The sequence below is a fragment of the Cibotium barometz genome, chromosome 38 (genome assembly GCF_041138505.1).
Source record: "Cibotium barometz isolate CiBa-2024 chromosome 38, ASM4113850v1, whole genome shotgun sequence".
Taxonomy (NCBI): Eukaryota; Viridiplantae; Streptophyta; class Polypodiopsida; order Cyatheales; family Cibotiaceae; genus Cibotium; species Cibotium barometz.
The window spans coordinates 21,144,457-21,156,698 of NC_141083.1; positions in this window are offsets into that span (position 1 = coordinate 21,144,457).

Below are 12,242 nucleotides of genomic sequence, written 5' to 3' on the forward strand. Positions count from 1 at the left end.
TTGCGAGAGGATAATATAGACATTTTCACTAAGGATTGGAGGTCAATGTTTTGTGAAGATTCTAGGTTCATTTGGAGAGGTTTGTAATTTAAAGGAAAATTCCATGTGATGGGTTGTACCATTGACCAGGCTTTCGCCCACCATGGCCCCCCATCCAGAGATGTACCAGGAAAGTTGTCGATGGTGAGGCTCTGGTGCAAATGTCCTTCACTACATGAGTATGGATATGTACTCATGGAGTAGCTGCTACATTAACTTAGCTTAAAGAACAGTAAGCCATAGACTTAACAAATATGTATTGGGTGACTGGAGATGGAGTTTCTTGTGATATTCTACCATTTTTCGATAGGCTATGTTTGACTCCCTTGTGTTTTTGTCTTTCTTCTTCTCCTTCTTCTTTTTTTGGGTTATTAACTTGTGAGCAACAGGTTCTTGTGGCTACTCTCCTTTTTGAGAGAATAGGTTCTTATGTCTGCTGCTGCGTAGCTTCAGCACTCATGCTTCTCATCCAGAGGGGGTGAAAAGAGCATTGTGAGTTTGTCTTTAATGCGCTCATAATAAGTCTCCAGTGCAAATGTGGGTATTGATTCTTGAATTTGTGGTTGGCGATAGGCTCAGCGTCTGGTTGGTTTCCATTGGGATTGAATGAATACGCAAGCTCTTGTGTATGTGTTGTATGCATGAGAGAGGTTGAGTGGCTTGCTTGGTGTTGCTTGGGCCTCCATTCTTGTCGAACTTTAGGTGAAGTTTCTGGGGTTGAAGGTGTTGGAGAAGCGTTCCTCCCTTTGCTCGATCTTGGCAACCATATGATGGGATTTCCATCATAGTATCCTTGTTCTCCTAAAGAACGTGCACAGGCACCCATTTTTGATGAACATTAGGAGTTAATGGTTGATGCCTTTGAGACTTCTTTCTGTGAGTAGGCTTGGGGCACTTCTTGATGCGCTTGGGAATCCAAGGTTTGGTATTACCTTTATAGCACCCTTGGGATTACAATAATCTTTTTGGTACCCACACTTGTTTAGTTAGAGTTCGTTGAGGAACTCGTATAGGCATTTGTGGATGACATTATGGAGTACTTTTATTTTTCTTTAGCTTTTAAGTTTTGTGTTGAAGAAGAGCCTTTGATTATCGAGGCACCCAAATTGGATTGGCACCTTCATAGTAGCCTTGAGCTGCAAGTAGCTTCTTTTTCACCCACATTTTGATACCATTAAGATACCTTGATCTTGGTTATCATGGTGGAGTTTTCTTTTTAGCTAAAGTGGAAGGTTTGGGGCCCACTGAGGTAGCGGGTTTGAGACTCATGGGCACTGTTGATGATGCTCAAGTCTCTTGCGGACTGGTGGTTGTTGATGCAGCCCGCTCTTTGGCAAGGTTAGTTGATGAAGAGGCATTGGCTTTGGGGCTTTACCTTTGAGTTTCTTGTCAGAGAGAGTGGAGTGCTTGAGGATCTTCTTCAAGAGTGGCTATCGATGGGAGAGGTTTTGACATTGGAAATAGAAGCTTTCTCTTGTTGGTGAAGATGGGGTTGGAGGGGTAGATGCTTTATCTGAGTTGGTCATTGACGCAGAATATATGTTTTCATGTAAAGGGGCTTTTGAGGAAGAGGCTCGTAGCTTTTTATGTTCAGCATCACAGAAATCCATTAGGGTTGGATCCTCTTCCTTCTTGTAGTATGGTATTGTCAACTTTGTGTCATTGCCCATCATGATGACCCTATCACTTGCAAAGCACAATGGTGCTTGGGTAGAAATAGTCCATTTATGCCCCAAGATTAAATCTTCTTCCAACACATACTCAACCACAAAAAACTTGCAAGTAAGGAGGTTAGTTTCAATATGCATTATATGTTCAAAGTACCCCAAACATGGCATGTTTAAGTCTTGTGTGAATGGAATTCATTCAGGATGAGTCGTGAGTGAGTGTTGGTTGACCTATCAAATCCTATAACTCGAGTGTCATGAGATTGTGCTCTCATTGTGGATAATGTTGAAATATACAAGTGAATAGGGTGTGTGTGGGAACAAGCTCTTGGTTAGAGGCTGTAAAAGAGGAGATGTAATTGTGAAAGAACCTATGAAAAGGTGAGAAGAATCTACTGGGAGAGAATAAAGGGTAGCATGAGAGAATTTAGGAGTGTGGAGTTATTCTGGGAGATATTCAAGGAAAAGAGAAGAGGTGGAGAGAATCAGGCAAGAGGTGGAGATATTCTGGGAGTGAATCATGGAGAAATCAATGGGATTTGATGCTTGATGTAAACTCTATAAATTGAGGCATAGCCCTAATGAGAATTTGCTGGTTTTTGAGTATCCATGCCTACATTAATCTATTTGCTAATTATTCACTAATTACATCTTAATCATTTGCTAATCACTTTGTTAATGATGTTGATTCTAGTGTTTGATCCACCATAGCTCACCATTATGCTCAAATTTCAACATGGTATCAGAGCCATGCCTAGAATTAATTAGATTTATGAGCCCATTAGTTAATTAATTAGGATTAGTAGATAATAAATAATCAAATTTTTAGTTAGTTTTTCACTTCCCCCTTCACCCCCAGCCAGTGGAGGACTCCGTTCTCATTGCACACAAAACATTCGTCCCTTCTCTCACCTCACTTCACTCACACACTCTCACTGGTATGGATTAGAGAGAGATTAGCAAGAGGATTAGCAAGAGCAAGACTTTATTGCACAATGGGAGAGTCCCTTGTATTATGAGAGATATTCACTTATATACATGGCCATAAGTGTTCACACTCACTTACACTGTGGTTGACCGGGCACTTTAGGCTCATAAGAGGCCTAATGCTATTACAATGACTACTCTCATAATATACCCATGAAGTACATCACTTGGGACTTTATCCTAACTTGCTATCACATGCTCTTGAAGCAAAAATCGCCATAAGTATTCCATAGGACCAATACAAGCGCCCATCAAAGCTATAGACTTGGACACCATTGCTTCATATTTTGAATGTATGACCTTTTGGTGTATCTACCTTGACTCCTTGATGTAAGATAATGGTGGTAGCTCCTGTTAACCCTAGGAATGGCTTAACAATGTGTGGTGTGTATCTTGGCAAAGTTGTGCGAGGTGCATATGGCATGTATCCTATGGGTGATCCAATTTTGGTGCTAGTGATCTATATATAGGTGGTGTAAAGAGTCTAGCAGTGCGTGGTGGACTTGTTCCTACTCTTAGTATATGATATGGCATGGTTCCACCAGAGTAAGGAGTGGGATGCAGTATGTTGGATGTGGATGCTCCTTCAATGGCACTAGCAATGGGAATGGTGGTGGTGGCTAAGCTAGGAGTAGGGACTATGTGAACAGTGGCAGCTGTAAATATGGGTGGTGGTTGGTGGGTTACAGTTGCTACTATTGTGACCGTGGCACATAAGTAGTAGGTAACATTGTGGCCTCGGTCATCATTAGCAATGTAGATGTTGTATGTGCAATGCTCATACTAGATCTGGGATAAGCATAGTAGTGTCTCTGTGGTGGGGAAAGTCTAGGATCTAGGAATGTGAAGCTCTGGCTAGTGGGATCTATTATACCAGCATGGGAAAAAGGAATGGTATTAGTAGTGTGTCCCATGGTGTAGCTAAGGTGGCTCACTGGAGTTATCTGCACACCTAAACTTGAAGCACTAAGGAACCTGTGGGGATTGATGGTTGGTCCAACCATGCACACCCAAACTGAGGGCACAATGTCAGAATCTTTGGGGATTGGTGGTTGGGTAGACTCCATCTTGGGTACCCAAGCACGAGATGGCCAGCCATGTGAAAAACATGATAAGGTAATCCAAGATAAAGTATTTCTTTACAATGACAAAGGTACTAATTTTGTGGACAGAGGGCTGGTGTTGAGAACAAGGATCCGCATAGAATTACTAAGGAATCAATGTGGAATGATGGTGACAGGCACAATCTACCTTGGCTGGGCAAAGAGCTCAGAAGGTAGCATGAACACAAGCGGATTGATTAGGAGCTCAGAAGAAGAGGACTTGCAATGTGTCAGCACAAGCACACGATGGCAAGGAAATGTTGACATAGCTCCTATGGGTTCTTATGGTAGGCCGTGCATACCATACTTTAGGGATCCCTTAGAGAGTGGTGAGACCTTGCATACCATACTTCAGGCGACGTGGATGCCTTCCTCTCACACTACGTGACCAAGTAGAGGCACCTTGAGTTCTGCAATCCAACACTTTGTTGGGTTGATATTGCCTCAAAATTCATAGAGTCCTTGAATGCTAAGTGAACCTTATCCACAATTACCAATCTAAGTGATAAAAATGCAAGATAAACTCTTATAAAGCTTCCAAGATAAAGCTCAAACACTAGATTCATGAAATATTACTGGTGCATTAGTAAGGCCAAAAGCTTCCAAGATAAAGCTCAAACACTAGATTCATGAAATATTACTGGTGCATTAGTAAGGCCAAAAGGCATCACCCTATATGCAAAGAAGCCCCATGGTGTGATGAATGTGGTCTTCTTTTGATCCTCCTTAGCAATCTTGATTTGAAAATAACATGAATACCCATCACAAACTGTGTAACACTAATGCTCAGCAACTTCATTTAAGATCTCATCATGGAATGGAAGGGGATGATGATATCTCTTAGTGAACTTGTGGAGTAGCGTCATGTCCACACAAGTGCGCCACTTATTGCCCTTCTTTAGAGTCATTACCACTGAAGAGACCCATTCTGAATTCCCCCTATGAAAATAAAACCTATTGACAAGGCGATCAATCTCCACCTTTAATGCTTCTTGTGAGATCTTTCAAAGCCTTTATCGCTTTTACACCATAGGCTTGGTGCCTTCTTTGAGCTCTCTGTGATGTTCAACTGTGATAACCCCACTGAGATCATTGTATTAAGTAGAAAATAACCCTTGAAACTCACAAGCATATCCAAGTGCTCTTTCTTCCATTATTAGAGAAGAGGAAAGAATTTTTGCATTATTTTCATAATTTTGTGGTAGAAATCCACAGACTTGAGAATTAAGAGGAGCCTAGTGATATACCAAACAATTCTAGTGAAGCAAGGTGGCCTTCCTCATCCAAACTTGTCTTTGAGGTCTCTTATGAATAAGATATAAGGTTAGAGGACCCACTAGGCTCAACAAATGAGTCACTAGATGACGTGTTGTGATGAAGTGTCTTGCGGCTACATGTTCTCAAAACATAATTCACCTTTGGTCTCCCATTGTTGAATGTCATATCCCCTATGTCCCATCATTGTGGCCTTGACCTCCCATAGCCATGGGCATTGCTGCTACATGTTCTCAAAATGTAGTTCACCTTTGGTCTCCCATTGTTGAATGGTATCTCCCCTATGTCCCATCATTGTGGCCTTGACCTCCCATAGCCATGGGCACAGCCAAGAATGATTGGGAATGCCAAGCAATCTACTTTAGTAGGAATAACATGAAAGCAAACTGAAACCTCAATCCCCAATCCATCAATTGAAAGAGATTTAATTGAACCAATAGCTTTTAACCTATTGTTATCTGTAATCTTGATCCTTATGAGTGAGGGGTCAGTGCATTCCAACCCCAGCCCTTCCATGGTAGCCTAGCTCATGACATTGACTATCTAAACTCTTCTTATTTGTCATCCTCTTTACCAAAGCATCCACTATTGGCACATCATCTAATAACCCAATATCTACCTTATGCATCTCATTTATTTTGCAATGGTGATGATGAGATGACGTGGTGCTAACAACCTTCATCCACTTCGTTCGTTAATGAGGAGCACATGGCTATTAGCTATGATAGTGCGATGTTGGGTTTGAAACTCCTCATGTTACCCAATATGTCATAGTTGGAAACCCCTTCCCCTAGCTAAAAATCACTAAATCTAATCTTCCTCTTTGAGCCCTTCTTCTTCCTCTTCTCACTACTCTTAGCCTCTTGTGGCATGTCATTGTTTCTCACTCTCTTTCCTACTAGCACTTCTTCCTCTTCCTTCTCACTCTTTTCTTCTATCCCAATCACATGGATTGTTGGATCCCTTAGCCCTTCAATTTGGTGGTGGTGGACCTACTACATAAGCCCTTTTGGTGGTGGTCCCATTGGTCTTCTGAGGTGTGGATAGTGGGCCCCCCCAATGCTTTTCCAAAATAGCAAGTATAAGGCTTGCTTTTGAGCCACATGGGACTTGGCTCTATCTCGGCTACTAAGAAGTGTTAGATACCATTCACATGCCCTTTTAAGCATTCTTGGATAACCCCTCTACCTTGGCTTGGACCTCTAGCTCTAGCCATAGCCCATCTAGCCAACTACCTGACTCAACCTCTGTCAAGCCTTATTTCTTATCTCTCATACAACATTTTTACCTAGCATCTCACATTCTTTTTCCCTAACTTAGATCATCATCAATGATCACTTTTTGAGGAATAGTCAAGAAAAAGAAAAAAATCTTTGTCGCATAAAGCTCATGCTGAACTAGGTAAGCATTACTATGCACTACTTATAAATTATTAACCATTTCTTAATTAGTGCCTTGTCCCAAAACTAGGACCTTATATTGCCCTTACAATAATAATGAACTATAAATTTTCTATCGAGACAATAAACTACTGGTTAATGTATTATTTATATATATATATATATATTCCTAGATGAATCCAGGGAGATGCCTAAATTCACCTTATAAGAAAGTGCAAGTTATAGCCTCATGGTAGTCCATCCACAAGATAATATAACCATCAACTCCATTATGCATATTATGGACTAGATACTACGACATCCCCACTAATGTCATCAATGTTCACTAGTGGGTGTAGAACTTGGTATCAATATATGCTCCCACACACCCCCCCCCACACACACACATAAGAGCACACACTCATACGAAGGTCTACGTACTGAGTTTCTGTTAAACTCTAGAGATGCATAGATGACTCAATCATAATGAATCCTATCACTCAGGGAATATAACAAATAGAAAGGACTATTACAACAAAAAGGTAGTTGATAGGGCATATGCAACACTAAAGATAGAAAGAATTAACACAATATAAATTCCATCATCAATCCCATTCTTCTTTATGAAGTTGTTTAATATATCTTGGAATACTTGTTAGTTTTTTACTTTGATTGATGCTTTATTTGGTACTCTTTCTCCACCCCTTCAAAAAGAATCATTGTTCTTAATGATAGTTTAGACTTGATCAATTTGATCGTAAATGGATTAGATCTCCATTAGTCTATAAAACTTTACTTGTACAAGACTTGAAGTTCCTTTTCAACTAATAGGGTACTCAATAGATGTGTCCCATACCACACCTGTAAAGAAATCCATGTAATTAAATGAACTTAAGTTAAGCCAGACGATGGCTATACTCGTATTGGAAGCTCACATAAGTGTTCATATATCAACTTGACTAATTCTAGAACACTTCTAACTTCTACTCCAAAAATGAATTTTCTGAAGAAGTGCTCATTTGAGCTATAAGAATATGTGGGGAGCATTTCCTATCTTAAAACCATTTGATTTAGCATCTAGCTTGTATCAAATGTACATGTCAACAAACATCAATGACTCTATTCAAGGCAAATGGTCCAGTTGACCAAAATAAAGAAGGCCATGTGTATTTAATCATTTAAGGTTTTCTTATCCTTTATACTTCTAATGACCTTCCAAGATTGGACCCACGTGTGTGTGCATAAAGTAGATCCATTATAACAAGAATAACCAATTAACTTTCTTCATGCTAATACATCTTATCTACTGTAGTCTAGATGATGAGTCAAATAGCTCGTCAAATAGGGTTGCTCGATCATCACAAGACAAATAAACTCTGGTAGGAATTATTGAGATATCGAGCTCATCTAGTGAGGCGGTGGACACTGATGACCCGCCTAGGGGATAGGCCCCACACTTACACCACTGGCATGGTTGGTGAGATCTTGGGTGATATGCGGCCAGTGGGATGACAGGCTGTGTGACAGCCATTCTAGAGACTGGCATAGTTATAGCGCCAGCTCATTTAGTCGGGTTCACACTATAGAGAACCCGTATATGTATTGGTTGAGTACCTTTCATATAATGTGTACTCTTATTCTTGTATATGGTGTGTTGAGTGTTGAGTGAAGAAGAAGAAGATTTTCAGCCTCTCACCTTGTGTGTTCTCTATTAGGGTTTTGTGAGTGTGTGTGTGTGCTTGCAAGAGCTCAAGCTCTCTTCCCCCCTGTATCTTTTCTTGGTATCAGAGCCTGGTTCATGTTAAGGGCTGAGCTGCAAGCAAGAGAACCACAGGAAGCGGTACGAGGGTAAGAGCTTCAACTACTCTTCCCTATTTGTGTTGGTGACTACACCCTTGTCGGGAGATCTATGGGAGGCACCGGTAACGATCTCTGATTGAGGAGCTTTCTTCGCGGGAGTAAAGCTATAGGGCAACTATAGTATCCTATCGGACACAATTTTTTGGGCCAAAAACGCGTTTCGGGCGCGTCTGGACCTCCGTTTTTCAGAAAGCAGGCGATTTTGAGCACTGCAGGTAAGTCATCGATTCTTTGTGCAAAACTCTGTTTTAAGAATTGCAGGAAGACAGATTGACTGTGCAGACACTATGGGTGCTGCAAAGAGGTCTACAGTTGCCATTGGGTGTATGTATGCACATTGAAGTCACTGGTTGTGACATTTGAGAGTACTATAGTACCGCTACAGAAAATACAGCAGTTTGTGCAGAAAAACCAGAGTGCTGTTTCTGGTAAAATTGTGTGTTTGGCAAGATGTCAAATGATGATGGGAAAAGGCTATTGGGACTACATAGAAGGTGAGCATGAAGAGGCACCGGAGATACCGGACTGCTGCAGATGTGAAAGAGTTTAAAGACTGGAACCAAGGAGCCAGGAAGGTTATGTCCATTAGTATACAGGACACCATGATTGGGCACATTTAGGATGCTAAGTCCCCTAAGGAGACGTGGGACACCTTGGTAAAGCTCTATGAAACAAATACCAAGGCACGTAAGATACAGTTGAAGAATGAACTTCATACTGTGGAGAAAAAGAGCATGTCTGTGAATGACTATGCACTGAAGATAAAGGGTATTGTGGAATCCCTTGCATCTATTGGTGTGTCAGTAGATGATGATGACAAGGTGGAAGTCTGTCTACATGGTCTCAGGCCACAATACAAGGCGTTCAAGATGTCCATTCAGACTCGGGAAAACATTCCCAACTTTACAGATTTGGTGTCTATGCTGATTATTGAAGAGAAGAGCTTGGGTGAAGACCAACAGTCTTCACAAAGCAAAAACAGTTAAGAGCAACAGGCCTTCTACACGAGTTCAGGAAGAGGACGAGGTAGAGGAGGCCGTGGATGCGGTCAAGGAGGTGGCCGAACAGGTAATCAAAATTATGGCCAGCAGGCAGCAGCAACAACAACAACAGTCCTAGAATCAACAACAACAACAACAACACACAGGTGGAAGAGGCAAATTCAGAGGCAGGGGGAGTCAAAGAGGCCGTGGAAATTGCAAAGGCAATATAATGATGCAAGTGAATGCTATTATTGTGGTAAGCCTGGACATGTGCAGGCAGAATGTTATAAGAAGCAGGCTGACATGCAAAATGGAAAAGTGCAGCAAAACAACTATGCATCCTCAAGCAGAAATAATGAGGATAATGAAAGGTTGTTTGTTATGCAGCATGTCATGAATGCCATGTCTGAAAATGTTGAAGCAGCACAAAAAGATAATGTATGGTATGTGGATTCAGGCGCTTCGAACCACATGACGAGTCATGGGGAGTGGTTCAAGGAGATGAAAACCCCGGAAAGACCAGGTTTTGTGGAAACAGGGGATGACACTACTCATCCAATTGCCCATGTTGGAGATGTGCCATTGTCTATGCAAGATGGCAAAGTGAAGTACCTTGCAGATGTACTTCATGTACCGAACATAACAAAGAATCTGGTTTCAGTTGGCCAGATGATTGAGCAGGGTTTGCAGGTTTGGTTTAACCCTGATGGGTGTTATGTTGAAGATTTTAGGTTGGTTGCAAAAGGCAACAGAGTGGGCAGAATGTTTACATTAAATGTAGACATGCCTGAAATGAGTGCTGCGATGTTTGCAAATGGTTCAGGAATTGTTGCAGACACAGACATTTGGCATAAAAGGATTGGACATATAAATGTGCAGAGATTGAAGTCTATGCAGACAAAAGGAATTGTGACAGGGCTGCCAAAATTTAAAGTGGAAGGTATGCAGAAAATATGTGAAACATGCCAATTTGGGAAGCAAACAAAGCATGTGTTTCCACGTAATAGATATGTGAGCAGAAATGTACTAGATATTGTGCATTCATATGTATGGGGTCCTACGAAGACCATATCTATGGGAGGCTGCAGGTATTATGTGACTTTCATTGATGACCACACAAGGAAAGTGTGGGTATATTTCATGAAGGAGAAGAGTGAGGTGTTCACTCACTTTCAGAATTTTAGAGTTTTGGTTGAAAAGCAAACAGGGAAATATGTAAAGTGCCTAAGGTCAGATGGAGGGGGAGAGTACTTCTCCAATGAGTTCTCTGAATTTTTAAAGAAGAATGGTATTCGGAGACAGTTTACATGTAGATACACTCCGCAGCAAAATGGAGTTGCTGAGCGGAAAAACAGGCACATTGCTGAGATTGCGCAGGGATTGATGGAAGAGAAAAATATGCCACATAGGTATTGGGCTGAGGCTGTTTCTACAGCAGTATACATCATGAACAGGACTCCGACTGCAGCCATACATGATGTAACTCCAGAGGAGAGGTTTACTGGCAGAAAACCAGATTTGTCTCATCTGAAAGTCTTTGGATGCATTGCATATGTGCATGTGCCAGATGAGCTGAGAACTAAGCTGGATCCAAAAGTTGAAAAATGTGTGTTTATTGGATACTCCCTTGAGCAAAAGGGATACAGGTGTTATAACCCTGCTACACGTGAGTTGAGGGTAAGCAGGAATGTTGTCTTTGATGAGATGAGCAGCTGGTATGCTGCTGAAAAAGAAGCTGTTGGGGCTGATGTGAGTGGAAGTGTGGTTGCACAGAATGCAGGTCAGCAATCATAGTCTTTGAGTGGACCAGGAGAGTCCTCATCTAATGGGTCTGCTGATAGACCATGGAGTGGCAGGCTGCGTCATAATACCAGTCCTGCAAATGTGATTAGTACATCACATAAAGGAAACGAGAAAGTGGTTAAGCCCCTTGGTATGCCTGACATTTCTACAAGGCATTCTCATGTTGATGTGGAGAGTCTAGTGGCTCAGATATAAGCCTTGATGAGGAGCTTGGGATCCCAGCTATGAGAATACCTGGTGTAAAGAAGGCTATGGAAGCCATGAAGGAAAAGCTGCGAAGATCAGGGAGAGTGAAGAACCCTGTGCAGAGATTTACATATGATGGTTATGTGGCACATCACTATGCGTATATGGCAAAGGTTGTGCAGGTTGTAGAGCCCACATGCATTGATGAGGCTATTGGAAATGTGTGTTGGGAGAAAGCTATGGATGAGGAGATGGATGCACTATATGGAAATGAGACTTGGGATTTAGTGCAATTGCCTGGAAGTATAAACAGGTACAAGGCTAGATTGGTAGCCAAAGGATATGCGCAGACATATGGGATTGATTATGAGGAAACTTTCAGCCCAGTTGCCAAGATGGCAACGGTGAGAGTTGTGATAGCAGTGGTGGCTGCGTCAAAGCAATGGTCTTTACATCAGATGGATGTAAAGAATGCATTCTTTACATCAGATGGATGTAAAGAATGCATTCTTGCATGGGGATTTGCAAGAAGAGGTGTATATGTTGCAGCCACCTGGTTATGAGGATGTGGGTCACCCCGAGCATGTTTGCAGGTTGAAGAAAGCCTTGTATGGCTTAAAGCAAGCACCAAGAGCATGGTCTGACAAGATTTCTGAATATCTTATCACTATTGGCTTTCATGTAGCCAATGCAGATTTCTCGCTGTATGTGAGACATGGTGATAGAGGAGTTGTGCTTGTTGTCATCTAGATGACTTGATCATTACGGGGGACCATGATGCAGAGATCTTTGATGTAAAAATCTTGCTAAGACAGAAGTTTGAGATGAAGGATCTGGGGGAGCTCAGATATTTCTTGGGCATTGAGGTGATTAGGTCACCACATGGTATTGGATTACTGCAGAGACAGTATGGCTTGGACATGTTGTCCAAGTATGGTATGACAAGCTGTAAGCCTATTT